The sequence below is a fragment of the Rhineura floridana genome, chromosome 20, assembly GCF_030035675.1.
Source record: "Rhineura floridana isolate rRhiFlo1 chromosome 20, rRhiFlo1.hap2, whole genome shotgun sequence".
NCBI classification, from domain to species: Eukaryota; Metazoa; Chordata; class Lepidosauria; order Squamata; family Rhineuridae; genus Rhineura; species Rhineura floridana.
This window is the reverse complement of record NC_084499.1, coordinates 10,509,336-10,530,652: the sequence shown is the minus strand read 5'-3', so window position 1 is coordinate 10,530,652 and position 21,317 is coordinate 10,509,336. Positions and strand designations below refer to the sequence as shown.

At 43.5% G+C, this 21,317-nt stretch overlaps 1 protein-coding gene across 5 annotated transcripts in view; it reads right to left on the bottom strand.

Annotated features, from left to right (window-relative positions):
* The window catches only part of ASTN2 (astrotactin 2), a 773,365-nt gene that overhangs the window by 346,871 nt on the left and 405,177 nt on the right, over positions 1-21,317 (bottom strand). The gene's annotated exons all lie outside the window — the stretch shown is intronic.

The window sequence follows — 21,317 nt, the reverse complement described above, 5'->3', positions numbered from 1 at the left end:
GCAACCTGGTGCCCTCCAGATGTGTTGGACTTCAATTCTCATCATATCCATATAACATGTCCAATGATCAAGGATGATGGGAGTTGCAGTCTAACACATCTGGAGGGCATCAGTTTGCAGAAGGCTGAGTTAGGGCTGCAAAGGTCAGAACTGGCATTTTTTAATTGGGCCTGGAAGTGAACTGGAAGGCATTGACATAAAACCTGAGTTCTATTCACCAAACAACATGCTCCAGTTAAAAAGCTCTCAGCTGCATTCTGAGTCAATTGCCATTTCCAAACACTCTTAAAAAGTGGCACATGACAGTCATTGAATCTGGGTTTCAGAAGGCAGAAGCCATTTGTTTACACACTCAGGTTGCTCCAGTAGTGTTTTATTACACAGGCATTATTTGGTCAAGTGTGTGGGACTTAAAAATCAGTGAATGGGAAATTGGAGAAATGCTATGTGGGCAGAGAGCTCTGTGTACTTTGCAATGAAAATCATTATTATTACTGCCAATACTAGAATTTGTATAAGTGTGCTTGGCTTAATTTGTTCTGCTTCCAGTAGGCCTTCCATGTACTGAAAGGACAAGAATAAAAACGGAAGGAATAACGCAAGCTAGTATTGGGCTGGCACTGGCCTTTACAGGGTGGAGCATAAGTGAAAAAGGACATTATGGACAAGTCTAGAATTAAACCAGAGTAGTTAGGGAAAGAGAGTATTTTACGGAACAGTGTTCTCCTCCCAAATATTCCTAATGTCCTTTGTTAGCCAACTGTCCATGCAGACACCCTGAACATTTCCTGGAAAACCTGCTAAACATTCTGAAAAATGTGTGTGTGTGTGTGTGTGTGTGTGTGTGTGTGTGTGTGTGTGTGTGTGTGTGTGTGTGTGTGTGTGTGTGTGTGTGTGAGAGAGAGAGAGAGAGAGAGAGAGAGAGAGAGAGAGAGAGAGAGAGAGAGAGAGAGAGAGATGGACGGGCAGCACAGGCTGGAAAAACAGAAAGGATTAGCACACAGCAAGCTCCAGGGAAGCTCCGGCATCTCCATACATCCTCTGGGGAGCAAGCACACTTCTTGGTTATGTGAAATCCACCTGGGAGGAAGGGAAATAGTTCTGAGTTCACCACTTCAGCAGAAGGCTTAAACTGGGTCACACTGTACTTATTTCTCCTTGGAAAAGCAGGGGGTCGGGGAGACTCCTTGAAGCTCCCACAAGCTTGTGCAACTGTGCAAATGGTGCACTAGAAGAATCCACATCCCAGAGGAGAAACCTGTCGTTTATTCCCTAGAACCACCCCTAATTCTCCCAGACACACACTGTGCCTTTTAATCTATCCACAGCCTCCCACCCACCCCTACTTTCACCCATTAGGGAAATACACAAAGTAATTAGAGAGGCCCCAAGGTCAGCAAATCCAAGCTTTAGCAGACCTTTGGAAAAATTCAAATCCATTTGTTATGCCTGCCAAATACAGGGCAGAAGTGTGATTGATTGGATTTAACCCTACATAAGCCTCAAATCTACCTTATCAATGACTGTGCTTCCTCCAAAATCCAGAGTTGGCTTCCCATATCACTAACCACCCCAGGAGGCCTTATCTCATTAATCTCTAAATCTTAATCCCTTTGTCGACAGTGCACTAACACTTCTGGGCTGTTTAACAGCCCAGGCTGAGAGAGAACAGCAAGCAAGGACTGTTCCTGAAACATCTGTTCATTCTTTTTTTCTTCCTTTTTTGTGTGGGGGGAGGGGAAAAATCCACACATTCAGTGGCTTTTTTCTTTCTCTCTTGCTAAAACCAGGTTAAATTATCATTATATCCTGCAGTACAAAACTGTTGCTTGTGTTCTCTCAAGAGAGCTGCCCATATGTAGTTCTGGGACAATCAAATTGAATTATTCTCATTCAATATGCATGCAACGTTCTGCCAGGAGTATTTTGCTCAACTATGGCAACGTTGTACATAATATAAGGAACTGCCTTATGTCGAGGCTGACCAGCGATCCATCTGGACCACTGTTATTGATCCCAGCCTTTGCCAACCTGGTGCACCCTTCAGATGTTTTTGATTTGGAGTTCCCTCAAGAGGGAAGCTGGAGCCCAAAACATCTGGAAGGTACTAGGTTGGGGAAGGTTACTCTAACTCTGGCTGGCAGAGTTAGAGCTAGATACTTGGCTCAGCAATACTACATGCAAGAAATATCTTGTAATTATTGTTGATGACAAGCTGAATAGGAGCCAATAGTGTGATGTGGCTGCAAAAAAGGTAAATGCTATTTTAGGCTGTATTAACAGAAGTATAGTTTCCAAATCATGTGAAGTACTAGCTTCCCTCTATTAAGCACCTCATCTTGAGTACTGCATCTAGTTCTGGACACTGCACTTTAAGAAGGATGCAGACAAACTGGAACAGGTTCAGAGGTGGCAACTGGGATGCTCAGGGGCCTGGAAACAAAGACCTATGAGGACAGACTGAAAGAACTGGGCGTGTTTAGCCTGGAGAAGAGAAGACTGAGGGGAGATATGACAGCACTCTTCAAGCACTCTTGAAAGGTTGTCACACAGAGGAGGGCCGGGATCTCTTTTTGATCATCCCAGAGTGCAGGACATGGAATAATGGGCTCAAGTTGCAGGAAGCCAGATTTCGATTGAACATCAGGAAAAAACTTCCTAACTGTTAGAGCCATACGACAATGGAACCAATTAACTAGAGAGGTAGTGGGCTCTCTGACACTGGAGCCATTCAAGAGGCAGCTGGACAGCCATCTGTCGGGAATGCTTTGATTTGGATTCCTACATTGAGCAGGGAGTTGATGGCCTTATAGGCCCCTTCCAACTCTACTATTCTACGATTCTATGATTCTAAGAACAGTATAAAATATTCGTAAATGCATGATGAAAACTCAAGAGCATTAATAACAAAGCAATATATACAACTAACCAGCCAAAGGGAGAGAGGGGGGATCAAGGGCAGAGTACAAGATCCCCCACCCCATGCAATTTTACCTTCACAACCACTTTTGTGAGGTTGGTTAGGCTGAGAGATGGTGAACACCCCACACTCTTCAGGTGAGCTTTGTAGCAGAGGTGGAGCCAGGTTTTCCTGATTCTAGAGCTATGATCTAATCCCTACATCACACCGGGCTCCTCCTGACAAGCACTCGTGCCAATTTGCTTGAACAAAGCACACATGGGGGTTAGGCCATGTCTCTTCTTTATTGAGCATTCATTCTGATTTGCTTGCAAGGTGCTTAGATGCCTTCCCGTTAGTTATTTATTCATCCCACACTTTTCAGTTCATCTCCTTATCGCTTTCCTCACTGCAGAAAGTCTTTTTTAAGAAAAAAAAAGTGGATTGGTTGCACAGCATTTTAATCCACTTTAATTGTGTGAGCCTACATTTATGGTATGCACTTGAATCCCTCCTGCAAAATACTGACAATCTGGATGCACTCACTAACTCCCTTTAAAAATGACAAGAGAAAAGAATGTGTTGGGCGCATGCACACACACACTCTCTCTCTCTCTCTCTCTCTCCTATTCAAATCCCAACCTGTTCCTTAATAATGACAAGAGCGCACAGCTGGTTCAAAGCAACGATTACACAGTCCACCTATTAAACATTTGCTTACAACTTTTCATATTAAAAGACCATATATGGGCAGCTTAATATTAAAGTGGGGCAATGTAGAGACAGGTTATGTTCACATTCAGATGGATTATGGGATGATTTTTGGACACAAAACCCAAAATGTATTATAAGTTTTTAAAGGCAAAGAAAATGTATTGATATGAACATCCTCCCCTCACATTCCATTGCAAAGGTTTACAACATGTTCACAGTGCCCTAACTCAGCTTGGTCCTCTAGGTGGTTCAGCCACACTTTTTAAAAAGACTGTACACACACACACACACATCATCCCCACCCCCTTTTTTCTACTTGGTAAATATATGCCTAAAAGAAGACATCAGTGTTATGGTGGATGCACATATTTGAGTTTTTGAACCTTAATAGTTGGAATAGAAATAATGTGTTGTTTGGTGGGTGTTACTGAAGACTTTCCTTACAGAGAGACTCAGGACCTTTCTGCATTTTCCATTTATAGTGGTATAGTTGCTGGAGGAGGGGGATGGACGGTGAAGGGGAGGTTCGTCATTATTCAGCAAGTATTCTGGAATAATGTACTGTTGTTTTTTTCTTCCACCACAAAAATGTCAGATTTGTGAAAGATCCAGAATGGATCCTCAATATTTTTGTTTGTGTGGCATATGTCCCGGTTTTTGTGTGGAGGGGATGTGGGTTGGTGGGCATGGTTTTGGAGACATCTGCTTTGTGCCACTTCCATCTGGCTGATGTGAGCTGTCACTTTGCAAGCTAAGTTCAGAGGAGAGATATGGCAGTTAGCAAAGGGTTGCATGGTTCCTCTCATCTAACTTCTTCTAATTTCCTGTGCTCCCACATGATTAGAAATATAGATATAGATATATAGATATATAGATACACACACACACACATATACACACACACAATATATATTATATTACTACGTACACACACACACATTCATATATAGTCATACTGTTAGGAAGTTTTTCCTGATGTTCATTTGAAATCTGGCTTCCTATAGCGTGAGCCCATTATTCCGAGTGCAGGATACAGAATAACAGACTCAAGTTACAGGAAGCCAAATTCCAACGAAACATCAGGAAAAACTTCCTAAAGGTTGGAGCAGTACAACTATGGAACCAATTACTTAGGGAGGTGGTGGGCTCTCCAACACTGGAGGCACTCAAGAGGCAGCTGGACAGTCACCAGTCGGATATGCTTTAAGTTGGATTCCTGCATTGAGCAGGGGGTTGGACTTGATACACACCACAAAAAGGTTATCTCCATGCACGTGCTCATAATTTTGCCATTTACTGGCTTGAGGAGCACAAGGGCGTGATTACAACTGCAGAAGCTTTCAGGCACAATCACCATTAGTTTGGAAAGTAAAACCCCATGCTCACTCTCTAAAAACAGCAGCATGTGACCAAAGGTTCAGACAATCAGCTTCTGATTCCCTCTTAAAAATGTCAGAACAAACAGAAACTAAATGGTAAGTGCACAAAGGCCCTCAATCCCTTTTGATCATTCTGCTTGTCCTTTTTTGCGCCTGCAGCCAAGGACATGTGGCATGGCTGCCACCACTTTAAATAGGATTTCATCACTGCACACTTTCCTGCTCTTTCTGCTAGTGCCCCACTTCCAAAGCGGACCAATCACACATTCAAGGAAAGTCACCTTTTGCCATCCCAGTTGAAGCTGTGCTTAAGACAACCTCTTGTTCTGTTCCAGAGCTGCTTCTGTTTCCTCCAAGAACAGTTCACAATCCAGAAGGACCCCTCAGTTTAGTATCTCACCTGCCTGGCAACACCACACCATGGTGTGTCCCTTCGCTCCTCAGTCTACATTGCAATGCAAGGCATTCCTTAGTTTGAGTCAGTAGCAAACCTTTATATCAAATTCACCAGGTGACTTGTCTGGCATACAACAGATTACTTCTCAGCAATTTCTCAAGAAAAAAAAAATCAGGGCTTTTCCCAGGACGGGATTTATTTCCTGCCTCAATTCCCCTCTTATGTTATTTTACAAATCCTCCATAGGGCAATATTTATCTATTTCATACACTGCATGCAACACATCTTCTCTCTTATATACAGAGCTATAATTCTACAATCAGGAATGGGGGACCCTGTGGCCCTCCAGATGTTGTTGAACTACAACTCCCATCATCCTTGACCATTGGACCATGCAGGCTGGGACTGATGGGACTTGGAGTCCAACACCTGGAGGGCTACAGGGTCCCTGTCCCTGGTCTAAAATGTTCCTACCTTAACGAAAAGCCTTTTTGCATTGTTGGTGGGCATCTCCCTATCTAAGCACTATCTGTCACCTATTGCCAATATATTTTGTAAAACCTTAAAGGTATCTCTCCCAGTTGATCCAAATATATATTTACAGGCATACAGTATCTAAAAGCAAAGGGGGGAAAATCATTCCCCCCATGTTAGTGATAACAGCAAGACTAGTTTATGGCAAACTTTCAAAAAAGGAAAGTCCTCAGTCAAGAGCTTGGTATGTTAAATCTTGGAATGAAGTGATTGTCATTAAATGTCATAGTGTATTCAGATGAATCAGGAGAGAGATAAGGAAAATAATTTTGAAGAGAAGTAGGAATTGTTTTGAACATTTTGGAAGGCTAGGCAGTTAGTTATTAGGAGTGATCCCTTTCCTTTGCTCTGAAGAACCATTGTGTATTATCTGCAGGTTGCTATATTGCATATATGTGTGTGAGCACACAAATAATCTTATTTTCTTCTAATATTTGTATTCATGATTTCCAGAGGGGTAACTGTTTTAGTCTGTTTCAGGGAAAAACAACAACAGTTAAGAGTCTTTGGGCACCTTAAAAGTCTAATAAATTCATTATGGAACTGATCTTCATAGACTACAGTCCACATCATCAGATACTTCTGATGAAATGGGCACATCACAATATAACAGTGGTATCAAACAAAATGCAACAAGGCAGGAGCAGCAGATGAAGCAGAATCTTCAGATAAAACCTTATCTGGTAAGCTAAAGCCTGCTGGAATAATAAAGTCTTCATGAACCGGCATGAAACATCTTTGGCATCAAACAGCTTCAGAAGTCAAGGGGAAGGGCTATAGCTCAGTGACAGATCATCTGCTTTGCATGCAGATTCCATGTTCAATCCCTGTCATCTCCAGGTAGGGCTGCCTGAAACCCTGGAGATCCAGAGCCTACCAGTGTAGACAAAACTAAGCTGAATGGACCAATAAGACAACTTTCTATTTCCTAAGGTGTTCCTTGTCCCCACCAACTGTGCTTCCACCATAGATAAAGGGTACTCCCAGGTGAATATTTATTATGAGACCTGTGCTCCCCATAAAAGGTAAAGGTGTCCCCGCACTTGTAGTGCGAGTCATTTCCGACTCTTAGGGTGACGTCTTGCGACGTTTACTAGGCAGACCATATATATGGGGTGGGATTGCCAGTTCCTTCCCCGGCCTTTCTTTACCCCCCAGCATATGCCGGGTACTCATTTTACCGACCATGGATGGATGGAAGGCTGAGTGGACCTCGACCCCTTTTACCAGAGATTCGACTTCCTCCTTCCGTTGGAATCAAACTCCAGCCATGAGCAGAGCTTCGGCTGTGTTACTGCCGCTTACCACTCTGCGCCACAGAGGATCTATACATCCGTGCTCCACATACATGCATTTTTTCTGTGCACATGACGTTATTGGCATCAAAATGTCAGCCTGTATCTCAGCTACACCAGCACCAGCACCAGCAATTAAGACAGATTTATCCTCATGGGGAGGAAATAAATAAATTAAAAGCTGTTGCCCTGTTTGTAATATCTTAATAGCCTATTTGGAAATTCAGCCCCTGTCTGGAAGCACTGAGAGAAGGACTGAGCGAAGATCCTTTTGATCTTAATGAGTGGGCAAAGCTTGTACTGAGGAGGTGGTCCCTCTACTGCACAGTAGTGTCTACTTGAACGGTATAGAAAGTGTGTTGCAATTTTCTCAAGTTATGTCAAAGTTGAGCTAGTGGTTAACAGTCAAAAGATCTGTATTTGGAGACCATCTACCATGCCTAGGTAAATGTATTTTGCAAGTCATGTGCTCTCAAAGGGGGCAGGCTGATTCAACTAGACAAAGCCCACAAGAGAACTGTACCATTGTGGAAAAGGAAACAGCAACATGAGCACACGGAACACAGACTTGCAAAAGATCCTATGGGTTATGGAATCATATTTTAAATGTCATCACTGTAGCAACAACCAAGGCCAATTAACGTGTTTTATGAAAGTTATTATTTCATTGGCTAACGTATACCTCCATGCCAGTTCCAAGACACAGTATCTCAAGCAAGGCTCTTTCCAGTCTTCTCCTCTAACTTGTGCCTTGCATGACTGGCTTACGCTACAAAATTTCTGAACAAGATTTGTCCTGCTTTCCTGTTGCACACAGCACTGAGGACATCAACAGAGCCAAATAAATGTTCAATATTGGTGGTAGCAGCAGCGCCAAGATATCCACAATATTTACAGTACTGAGGGCTAGCAAGTTCTACACTTTAACTGGAAGGATTTTTCCTGACCTACAATCTTAGGCAAAAGGTGACCACTGTGGCTTACAACTGTAATGAGGAATCAAATATTGGGGATTTTAAATCTTTGATTCACCTCAGTGAACCAGAGTTTGGAAAACCTGCAACAAGAAAGATTCCTGGGAAGCAGCCTCTCTGTGACCCCTGAGTGCATATTTTGAGAGCCTGAAGGTATAGACTTCCTCCTATGGAAATTTGGGGAATGTCACCCAGTAAGAACAGGTGCTCCTTTCAAACAAGGAAACGTTCATGATAATCTAAGCCTTTAAGAGGAAACAGGATAGCTCCTTTCAAACTGGGAAATGGTCGCATAATGGTTATGATAATCTAGGCCTTTAGGATAAGACAGGATAGCTCCTTTCAAACTGGGAAATGGTCGCATAATGGTTATGATAATCTAGGCCTTTAGGATAAGACAGGATAGCTCCTTTCAAACTGGGAAATGGTCGCATAATGGTTATGATAATCTAGGCCTTTAGGATAAGACAGGATAGCTCCTTTCAAACTGGGAAATGGTCGCATAATGGTTATGATAATCTAGGCCTTTAGGATAAGACAGGATAGCTCCTTTCAAACTGGGAAATGGTCGCATAATGGTTATGATAATCTAGGCCTTTAGGATAAGACAGGATAGCTCCTTTCAAACTGGGAAATGGTCGCATAATGGTTATGATAATCTAGGCCTTTAGGATAAGACAGGATAGCTCCTTTCAAACTGGGAAATGGTCGCATAATGGTTATGATAATCTAGGCCTTTAGGATAAGACAGGATAGCTCCTTTCAAACTGGGAAATGGTCGCATAATGGTTATGATAATCTTAAACTTTAGGAGGAGACAGAACCTCAGGAATTCACAGGTAGAAGATTGCAGTCATTATCTGGGAATTCATCAAGGAATGGTTTCTGAAAAGAACCAAATTCTTTGACTGATGATCCTAAATTCTTTCATTGTTCTTATTTGTCACGTCCACATCTTCCTAGGGACATATACATTGGGGTTACATTGGGGTCAGTTTAGTTAGAAAAAGGTATAAAACATGAGGGGTTTGAAGGGGTCAGTAGTTCCTCTTCTGGAGGGCTCCAACAGCTGCTTTTCTTATCAACGCTCCCTAGCAACTTCGGGACAATTGCAGAGCTTCAGAGCTAAGGATTGGATGAGATCTTTCAAATCTAGCACTGGTTACATGGGGGCAGAGCTTTTGGCTCATTGGGCTAGATGTGAAAGTCTCTCTCAACCTTAGTCTTGCAGCAACTCTCCAGCAAAGGTATATACAACTTCTGGACCTCTTTCTTCCCTTTTTCTTTCTGTTGGGTGAGCTTAATATGAAAGTGTTCATAGGGTTAGTCTCTTTGCTTTAGTCTATCCAGTGTTGCTGAATGAATGAATCATAGTTAGAAAGCTGCTCATTGTTAAAATTGTAATTGTAAACTGCAATATTTTTCCTTGTTTCTTCTCTTAATAAAACCACTCTTTATTTTACTTTCTGTGTACGTGTCATTGGGTTACGGGTAAAATTATACATGCTCTGGGGGTGACGTGCGGGTAACTCCAGCAAAAGATCCTGCTGCACTCTCAATAGGGGAACTTGCATTTCTAGTGAGCTATGCTCATGAGGAAGTTCAAGGTCCATTTGTAACACAATAAAGGCCGAGAAACCCTCATCTCCCTGGCATGGGGCATTTATCTCTGGCAATGACAGCATCGCTGTGACACGAGTGATGTCCGGCAAAGCAATGATCAATTTGCTCCACTATGTTAAACCTGCGATTCATCACCAGTGCCTGGTGTCAGGAATGCAGGGACGCCTTTATTGTCAGCGGTTGATGTTATTATTGACAGAGCAATAGACTTTGAAGGGAGCTCCCTCTACGGTTCAACGCTACCATTGATTAAAGAGTCTGATAAAGGACTTGCTCAGAGCTAAGCCATTTTCTCTCAGCGGCACCAGCAGCAAGAAATAATTAACTTGTGCAAGAAGCTACTTTTTCAAAAAGGTTACGGAATGCCCCAAAACCAAAAGATGGCATTGCAGAGCTCTAATTTTCTTAGCACTCTTAAAGACTGAGATCATCAGAGGAAACCCTCCTCTGTGTGCCCTCTTTCCCTGTGGAGTTCACATGGGTAACCACTGGAGACGCAGCCTTTTTCTGTGGCCGCATCCCACCTATGGGACGCCTTTGCAAGGGAGTTCTACCTGGCAGCACCATTGTTATATTTTAGGCACCAAGCAAAGTATGCCTTCTTCACTCAATTACTTGGTGGGTGATTAAATTTATATCTTGCTTTCTTTATCTCTTATGTTAATACTGTTTCTAGTATTGCCTTAGATTAGAAGGTCTTGTGCTGTTCCTTTCAGTCGTCAAAGTGTATAATAGCAAGTGGTTCCTGATATTTTTATTTTAAATTTCCCCTATGTTTTATTGACATGATTGGAAAACACAAGGAAGGTGTTGCAGTAAAACGAGTCAGTTTGTTCAGTGGTCCAGTATTGTCATCTCTGACTGGCAGTAACTCTACAGGGCCTCAGACTTTCCAATCATCTACCCTCTGATCCTTTTGACTGGAGATGCCTGGAACTGAACCTGTCACCTTCCACACACAAAGCATGTATGATGTCACAACCAATGGCCCCTCCCTGAAAGGTGGAAGGGTGGCATACAAATATTATTGGAAAAGGAAAAAATGTGTAAAGTGTTCTACATAGTTATTTTTCATAGTTATATTTCATCCTCACAACAATCACTATTGTTCTCACTTTAAGGAAGAGGAACTCGGTCTGGGAGATATTGGATTAGCTCCAGGCATCCATAGCACGTCCCTGTCCAAGCCTTGAGATCTCCTGATCCAAAACCAACTTTAAGGAGGAAAAAATTAAAGGGTATTACAGTCACTTTACCCAACATACCATCAAGCAGCAATGAGCCAAAAGTGAGTGAGTTCGCTCAGGAGGGGAAAAAAATAAGATGAATCGACAGCAAGCTCAAGAGAAAACATCCTTCTGCTGAAACGCCTGATGCTCCCATCAAGGCACCTCTAGAGCGTCTCAGAAGAGTACAGGGCCTTTATGTCTCTCCATGGTCACTGTAATAATAGAGCCCTATGTCACGTCACCGCAACAGCTAAGGCTTTGCCCCATGATTTATATCTGCTGATGCTAAAAAGATAAATAAATCATATACAGAATTTTTTTTCTTTTGGAACTGGTGACAAAACAGGTGGCCCTCAACTTCCCAATGCAAAGCAAAGGGAACAGTAAATTGAGAACAACTGGCAAAGTAAGGAAATATAACAAGCTTGGAAGCAGGAAAGCAGCTAAAGCAACTGATTTCTCAACTCTTTTTGAGTTCTAATAGCAGGGCAACCATGCCTCTTCTCTTAGCTCAACTTCCGTTTGCATTTTGATACGAACCTACCTAATCCTCACTTCCTGAGCCAATAAGTAAACAGAAAAACAGCTGTCCTTCAAAATCTGCACTTATATGAATTTCACAATGCAGTTCTCTCCAACCAAAAAGTGTGCACAAAAATGCATATATTAATAAGATATAGTTTACAAAGATGCATATATAAGGCCACATGTTGTACAAAAATGCATATATTAATGAAAAATAATGTACAAACAGATTGTAATAGGGGAAATTGCTTGCAGAAATGCATATATTAGACCAAATCATGTACAAAAAAGCATATATTGGAAGAAATCTCAACACAAATGTGTGTGTGTGTTTAAAAAGAAAAGATTTCAAATAAATGTGGAGATGAGGTCAACTGAACTAAGGCTGGAAAAAATGAGAAATGGAGAAAAACTGAAGCTGACATATCCGTCCATCCTGACCCTTCTTGTTGCTGTTATATATATTGTCAAGTCAATCACGACTTACGGCGACCCTATGAATCAGCGCCCTCCAATCTGTCATGAACCACCCTGTTCAGATCTTGTAAGTTCAGATCTGTGGCTTCCTTTATGGAATCAATCCATCTCTTGTTTGGCCTTCCTTTTTTCTACTCCCTTCTGTTTTCCCCAGCATTATTGTCTGTTCTAGTGACCTGACCCTTCAGCCCCTCCTAATTTGTTGCAACCAGGTTTGGGCTCGGTTTCCTTTCCACAGGCCATGTCAGCCTAGGTGTACCGATCTTCAGGAGACATAGACAAGGACTGACTCAACAAGACTTAATAATAGCACCTGCTTTGGCCATGGAAATAATGCCAGGAGTTGATAGGTGGACCTTGTTAAACAGGTACATCCCATGACAACCTCCAGGGGAACAGTTGCAGCACTGGGGGACTAGAGAAGATCTTCCCTGGGAATGAGTGCCTGAGCATCTGGGTGCTTGCTTCCTCAGTCCTCTGGGTTGCTGTCTCTTGAGACAGCTGAAGTCCCTGGTAAGTGCTGCAAGGACTGGGACCCCCTGCCTGACCTTGATTCCAGAGAGAGACTACAGTCAATCTTGCAGCCTCTTCCATCAGCTCCTAGCTGGGTAAGGGGGCATAAAAGTCTGGAGCCCCTTAGGGAATCCCAAGGGTGAGGGTGCTACCCCCTTCTATTTTTTTTTTTAAAGAAAATCCAGAGGAGATTGATAGTGGGGAGGCTGTATGATGCATGTGTAGTTCCTGCAAAGGGTGAGAGCCTGTGCAGTGAACTGAATGATAGGAGAAAGTTACCAGATGCCTTTAGAGTGAGAGTCTGTAACTGGCAGAAGGCTGGCCCTTCCTAAGTGTGAGATAAAGGGGGAGTAGATGTGCCCTGTGTGAAAAGTATTGAGTGGGTCTTACTATTCCTAATTCTTGCAGAGGCCTACTGGGATAATTGGTTCAAGTAGGTTTTGTTGGTGGGCTCTTGTTGGGTTCATATCGGGTATTTAGGAGGAGTCTTAGTAAGGAGGAACATTGGTGATGACACCCCAATTTCAGTGATCATGGGTAGAGGGAGGTATAGCCATGGAGAGGTGGTGAACTACCATAGAAGATGAGGGCAAGTCTATCTACGCCTTGTTCCTCGCTCCCACTCCTCTCAGGGATGGGTTCCTCTTTGCTCATCTGCTGTGCACACTGGCCTATGTGTGCTTTTGTTTAATGTGAGATCAGTATACAATAAGACCACACTCATCCATGATTTGATCATGGATGAAGTTGCCAATTTGGTGTGCATTACCAAGACCTGGGTGGGTGAGCTGGGAGGTGTTGATTTGACCCAGCTTTGCCCATCTGGATACTCTGTGCAACGCTAGAACAGGCTGCAGGGATGGGGGAGGAGTTGCTGTGGTCTACAGAACTTCCATCTCTATCACCAGGAAACCACTCTGTCTTGGAGCTAGCTGTGAGGGCCTACACCTGGTGTCGGGCCAAGGAGACAGGAAACTAGGGTTGCTGCTGGTGTATTGTCCACCCTGCTGCCTGGCAGCTTCTCTGACTGAGCTGGAGGAGGCCATATTGGCTGTGGTATTGGAGGACCCCAGAATGATAGTCCTAGATGATTTCAATGTCCATGCTGAGGCTGCCTCAAGTGTTCCGGCTGGGGACTTCATGGCCTCTGTGATGGCCATGGGGCTGTCTCAAGTTGTCACCAGCCCAATACATAGGACAGGGCACTCCCTCTACTTGGCTTTTGTTGCAGATGGAGGAAGGGGTGGTCTGGAGATGGGGGGGTGGATGTCACCTCATTGTCATAGTCAGACCATTTCCTGGTGAAGTTTAGACTTATGGCTCTGATCCTCCCCTGCAGCAGTGATAGACAGATTAAGATGGTCTATCCCCGGAGACTAATGGAATCCACCGGATTTCTGAATGCCCTGGGAGAGTTCCCAGTAGATAGAGCAGTTGATGAAGCCCTTGTCACGCTGTAGGACAGTGACACATGTCGGGCTCTTGACACAGTTGACCCCGTGCGCCCTCTCCGGCATTGTGGAGCCTGGTTTGCACCTTGGTACACCAGTGAGCTAAGGGCAATGAAACAGACTGGGTGATGGCTAGAGTGCACGTGGTGAAAGACATGCTGTTAGGCTGATCAGGCACAAGTAAAACATCATAGCCATGCCTACTCTGTGGTGGTGAGGGCTACAAAGAAGGTCCACTTCTCTGCCACCATCGCATCTTCAAGTAGCCATCCAGTGGAGCTTTTCTTTACTGTCAGGGTTCTGTTGACATCAACTCCAGGAAATGGAGTTTTAGACCCTTCGGAGGCCCACTGTGAATTATTTGTAAGGCACTTTGAGGGTAAAGTTGCTTGTCTCTGTAGCAATCTTGATGCCTCATAAACATCTACTAGTGAGATGTCCGGTGCAATGTCTGCTGCAACTACTTGGGCATGGTTTCAGTTGATGCGGCCTGATGACATACAAGGTCCTTGCAACAATGCGGCTAGCAACATGTCCTCTCGACCTTTCCCCTTCTTGGTTTATTAAAGCTTGCCAAGTGGGGTTGACCAAGTGGATCCAGGGTGTGGTCAACACATCATTGCGGGAGGGAGTGGTTCCAGCCACCCTGAAAGAGTTGGTGATTCGACCACTCCTGAAAAAAACCACCCTGGAGCCATTGGTTTGCAACAACTACCACCCCATCGCAAATACCCCCTTCTTAGGGAAGGTGATTGAGCAGGTTGTGACACAACAATTGCAAGTACTCTTGGATGAAACAGATTATTGTGACCCATTCCTGCCTGGGTTCAGGCCTGGTTATGGGAATAACTCTCCCTTCGTTGCCCTGATGGATGACCTTTATTGGGAGAAGGGCAGGGGGAATGTGACCCAGTTATTTCTAATTAATCTCTCGGCAGCTTTTGATACCATTGACCATGGCATCCTTCTGGGCCGACTTGGTGAGATGGGTATTGGAGGCACTGTTTTACAGTGGTTCTGATCCTATCTCCAAGGTTGTTTGCAGAGAACAGCATTGGGCGATTTTATTTCGGACCCCTGGCAGTTGTGCTGTGGGGTGCCACAAGGTACCATCTTGTTCCCCTTGCTGTTTTACTCCTATATGAACCCCTTGTTGTGTGGTCATCAGGAGATTTAAGGCAAGGTGTCAGCAGTATGCTGATGATACCCAGATCTATTTCTCTGTAACATCTGAATTGGGAGAGGCCATGCAAGCCTTGGAACAGTGCCAGGACTCTGTAGTGGGCTGGTTGAGGGCCAATAAACTGACTCTCAATCCTAGCAAGATGGAGACACTGTGGGTTGGTGGTTCCCGAGTTTGGATAATTGGTCAGTTGCCTGCTTTGGATGGGATCGTACTCCCTCTGAAAGAGCAGGTCTGTAGTCTGGGGGTGCTCCTGGATCCATCTTTGTTGCTAGAGCCCCAGGTAACCTCAGTGGCTAGGAGTGCCTTTTACCAGCTTCAGTTGGTAAAACAGCTGCGGCTGTTTCTGGACTGGGATAGCCTGACCACTGTTGTCCATGCACTGCTAACCTCTAGGCTGGATTACTGTAATGTGGGGCTGCCTTTGAGGTTGGTCTGGAAGCTGCAGCTGGTGCAAAATGAGGTGGTGAGAGTGCTCACTGGAGCAGGTTATCACCAACATGTCACTCCACTACTAAAAGAAGTGCACTGGCTACCTATTAGCTACCGGGCCAAGTTCAAGGTTCTAGTTTTGGTGTACAAACCCTATACAGCTTTGGACCAGGATACATTATATATATAATTATCCATTATATACCCAGCCTCCTTCAGACACCATCTTATCAGTAGGTCCATTCCACACAACATAGGAAATGGACCTTTAGTGTAGTCGCACCTACCCTGTGGAATTCCCTCCCCTTAAATATTAGGCACAATCTCAGTTATCGTTTTGGGGCCTACTGAAGATCTTTCTCTTTCAACAAGCCTTTCAAGTAGATACCTTATCCGAGTCTGTGTGTGTCTGTGCTGTAATTGCTTTTTAATATATGTTTTAAACCTTCTTTTTTAAATGTTTTTGAAGCTTTTTTAAAAGTGTTTTACAAGATGTTTTGCTTTAATATGTTTTTAATGGTTGTTGTGTTTTAATATATTTTAAGGTCTGTTTTTATGATGTTGTAAAGTGTTTTTAGTGCTTTTGTTTGCCACCCTGGGCTCCTGCTGGGAGAAAGGGTGGGATATAAATCAATCAATAAATGAAATAAATAAATAAATAAGTGCATTTGTTCAAAGCAAGATGCTGCTAATTTCTGGATGTGAGCTGAGGTAGGGAGAATGGTTTCTCACAATAAATTTCCTCTCAAAATGTGTATTTCTTAAAATAACAACCTTTTTTAAGCCAAACACTGAGTCAGCATATTCAGAAAGTGCAAACACACAGGCAGATAGGCAAGGTTCCAATCCGCATTCTGATTAGAGCACTACAGAGCAGGCCAGTTCATATGAGAATTCACAAAAATCAAGTTCTTTGGGCATCCCTAGTTTGAATGTACAAAACACATCCTACATGATATACAAAACACAAGAACTTAATAGTACACATGGGAGTAAAGAAGCCACAGGAAATTACCTAAGCACATCACACACGTGTAACTCGTTTTTGCCCCTAGCCTTGAAAGCAAGGGGTGAAGGTTGGAGGGAATACACTGTGGTCCTTGAGAAATGAGCCCTAGTGAAGCAGAAGGTGCATAAAATCTAGAAGACTACTCTAGATTCCTGATACCAGCAGTGACTGCAAAGGGGTACATGGGCTGCTGTTTGTGTATGGTGAAGGATGTGTCATGGTTTAAGAGCCACATTGTTTTCAGACAAACTACTGGCATTGATTCTGTCCCCATGAGAATCCTTTCCTTGATGCTACTTTATGTACCAAGTCCCACCACCTCTTCTCCATTATTGTCTGTCTCTTGCCTAGAGTTCTGTGTCCCTGCAACAGTCATTAATGAGGCCAGAGTACAGCTTACTGTGGCCATGAGAATATACTGGCTCACAGAGAGGTGCTTACACATGCTGCGCTCCTCCCTGGGCTTTTTAGGTCAGCCTGAGATGACAGCTAAGCTAAGGTTTAGCTTAGCTTGTCGTCCAAATCCATTATCATGCTAAATCTACAAATTGTGGTTAAGGAGGAGGCCTTAACCACAATCCTGAGTTCAGAAAACACATTAAGCAGGCAGCAAACATGACTGGGCCCTTGGGCTCTAGATTGCCCCGGGCTTGGGTTGTCATGCCCCCAACACCCCATCACGCAGGTGATGTGGACTTAAACTGACCCGCCCACCCCACCTTCCACATTGTTGTGACAGTTTTGCGCTAGTGCCCTGTGCGCATACGCCTACCATCACCCAAGATGGCAACAGGGACATCAACCCTTTAGGGACGCTCCTGCCACCATCTTGGATGATGGCACGTATGTGCGTGCAGCATGCTGATAATGGCAACAGAGAGAGCGGGTGATGTGGGCATGCCTAGGTAAGCTCATGCCACCTTCGTGGAAGGGTTTGCCAGGGAGCTTGGAGCTCCCAATCTGCAATCCACAGCACCAGCAGGTCACTGGGTATGATTCACTCCACAATGTGATGCCGCCATGGATCGCAGAGCAGGAACTTCACCCTCCCACCCTGGCCATCCACTAGCACCGGGGGCTATACTCGGTTTCACATGATGTGCTTAAGCTTAACATAACACGCAAACATGACCTTGATTACATTTAACTAGTCCGGTTAATGCAGTCTCAAGAATCCAAACAACCCTACACACAAATAGCTCCATCTCTAGAAAACAGAATCCTTGTTTGAAGTGGTACTAAAAGCAGATCAGTATTCGTCACCCCCCTCCCAAATCCTCACCACATATCTCTGCTGCACTCTTCATTAAGATACAAGGGTCATGCTGAGACCTTCGCCCCAAGAGTTATAAAGAACTTCTTAAGGCTTCTCACAAAGTAAGTGCTTGGCAATTTTCCTCCATCAAACTCTTAGAAAAGAGTGACCCCCAGGCAAAGGTGTCAGGCTAATAAGAGGCCTGGAGGAACACGGTGCACTCACAACTAACGGCTTAAAAAAAGAAAAACAGAGTAAATGCTACTGTATTACAAAGGAGCAAACAGGAATGCCCTGACAGCATTGCTGCCAATGCAACATGTCACAACACAACTGAAGAGAGCATCCAGTTCAGTGGCAGGAATAAAGCAAGTCTGGAAAACAAAGCTGAGTTGCTAGGCTATGCTCCAAGGAGACTTTGCAAGAAGGTCTTATATTCCAATGGATGAGGGAGAAAAGAACAGAATGACATCCCTGCTGGGCCACAGCAAAAGGTCCACCTACAACAGCATCCTGCACACAACCTACATCAGGCCTTCCCAACCTGGTGCCCTCCAGATGTTATAGACCAGAGGTGGACTTGTCGCACCTGCTTCGGTGCTGTTATTGCTTTTCTAGAACCCCAAGACCCACCAACCAGTGCCAGGTGCAAAAGGTACCAAGTTAAGATTAAAGAACAGACTGTCTCTGAGCCCATTCTGTAATTAGAAATTTGTTTTCGGTGCCAGGACCAAACTGAGCTCAGTCGTCGCACACACTAGTTCTTCCCTGTTAGCTGTCTTCATTTCAGCGGCCTGATTTAGGTAATTGTCATCTTGTTGTTGCTGTTGCTAAAGAATTGGAAGTTAGAAATATTTGCTAACATGCAGTCCATCACCCCAGAGATCTACTAGCAGATCCCAGTCTATTTTCTGCCTACCCTGAATATAAGCTACAACTTCCATCAGTCCCAACAAGCAGGGCCAATGGTCAGGGGTGATGGGAGATTTAGTCCACGATGCTTGACACTCCCTTTTCTTTCGTTCTTTCTTGGTTGGTTGGTTAATTACGGCTACCACTTATCTTTAACTACCCTTAGCCTCTTTTTAAAAAATAACCCTAATAAAGCTAATAAATGCTTTAGGGCACATTCACACCATACATTTATTCCACTATTATTCCATTTCAAATAGTCATGGCTTCCCCCAAAGAATCCTGGGAACTGTACTTTGTTAAGGGTGCTGAGAACTGTTAGGAGATGCCCTATTCCCCTCCCAGGGCTACAATCTGCAGAGTGGTTTAACTATCAATCACTCTTCCCAGAGAACTCTGGGGATTGTTGGAGTACAGTTCCCATAATCCTTGACCATCGGCTAAACTGGCAGGGGATGCTGGGAGTTATAGTCCAATAACATCGTGGGAATTCCAAAAAGGGGGGGCAGTTTTTCCACCTGTAAATTACTGCAGCTGCAAACAACAAAGACCACATCAGCACTTTACACTTAAGGGGTAGACTTTACCATCTGTACTTTCCAGAAACAAATGAAGACATTTTTTTTTGTTTTAACAAGCTTTTCTAGCTGAATAAAATGGTCTCTGTCTTAGGTATTCATTCTCTATTATTTTTAAACCTATTTTCAGTTTTTTTTCTGTACGGTTTTTAAAAGCTGTCATCATCATATGTCTGTTAATTACCTTGAAGCATATATGTAAAAGGTGATTCAGAGATTAATAAGTAACAATAACAGGAGTAGCAGTAATATCAAAGAACATGGTGAAGGGCGGGTGGGGACTGAAAAGGGAAGACAGAAACTCTGGGCTGTTTCCTGAAATGTGAAGGAAATACTGAGACCCAGCACTTAATTTCAGACTGACACCTCCACAACAGCCCATGTAGCTGTGATCAAAATTATCTCTACACAAAAAATAAATAAAAAATAAATAAGGGAGAAAATATTCCATGCTATACCAATTTCATCTTTCACGGGCCACCAAAACACCCTTTTATCTGACAGGCCAATCCCCATCTGAGAAGAGCTCAAGTCTGAACGCAGACATAATAGATTGCTTTCGGGCTTCCAATGTATTTGTGGAGCCTTCCATAATTCAACATCAAATATTTATTACCTCATTTATTAAATTTTGAATAATTTAGTATCTGCTGTATGACACAGAGGTGCTTGGTTAACTATTCTCCCTTTTTTGCATCTGGGTTTCCACTTCTTCACATTTGGTATTATAAAGTTGGAGCTCTCTTCTTCACAGGTGATGATACCCTACCTGCTCATGGACCTTTCCCATTCTCTCATATTCTTGGTCCTGCTGTAGCTGCTGTTTTCCCTACAGCCGGGAAGAACTATCCACCGGTATGTATTTAAAGAGTTTCATCTCAATAGTGTTGAATCTATGTGGTGGGTAGGACAATGCTGGCCTCTACCAGGTGTCAGGGCATGGAAACCACAGCAGTGGTGCCATGCATGAAGCTTTCTAATTAAAAGTGCTGTAGAAATTAAATGTATGACTTAATTTGCTCTTATGTTCTTTGAGTAAGGGGAGAATTCCTTCTTCACTGGAAGCAGATTGGTAGCCATCTCCGCCAGTAAGCCTGCCTGTCTTGCAATGGAAACTAACAACTGAATTTGGAGTTTCAAAACAATCCCAATTCTGAACTCTCATACTTCAAATTCTAGGAGATTAGCTATGGATGCAGACAAGTGTATACCAGTAGAGCATGTTCTGGGTGTATACAGGCACAGAGAAGCTCCGTTGTGTGCTTACGTACAACCTTCCCCCCCCCCAGATCATTTCCCCCCCAGCAGAAGTCACATTTGCATAGTGTGGCTGGCCTTTGTCAATTATGGAGCTGTTTTCTTAATCCCACTTACCTCTTCTCAGTGCACAGTACTGATTGGCTATCCCTTATGTCAATCATGAAACACCTCCAACCCTTTCTTAGAGCAGTTTTTCATTTTTTTTAAAGAGAAAATCCTCCAAAATATTTTACTACTTAAAATGCAGAGAGTGCTAAAGAAAGGTTTGATGAGGAAACTATGCGAGTCACTTGAAAAGGAAAATAACAGTAGCAGTTAGGGTAATGATGGCAACATCATTTGGAACAAGATGTATCTGAAGAGTGAAGGTTATCAGTTGGGGTGGGGTACACAGAGCTCATTTCTCAGCAGAAAAACCCACACCTATTATGTCTGTGCACAGCTTGGGTTCTGCACCCTGGACTAACGTTCCAGAAAAGACAAGGGAAAAACAACACATTTCCCACCTCTACAAAGGGACTACTTTGTATTACTTAAAATATCAAGATTAATGTAACAGCATAATGTGAGGGTGTAGCAGGTAAATCTAGCACATGCCCCATGCAGAGAGAGAGGCCTGTGGAAATATTTCAGTGCAACAGCTTGCTTCATTTTAGAAACCTCTCAATGGCTACTGCA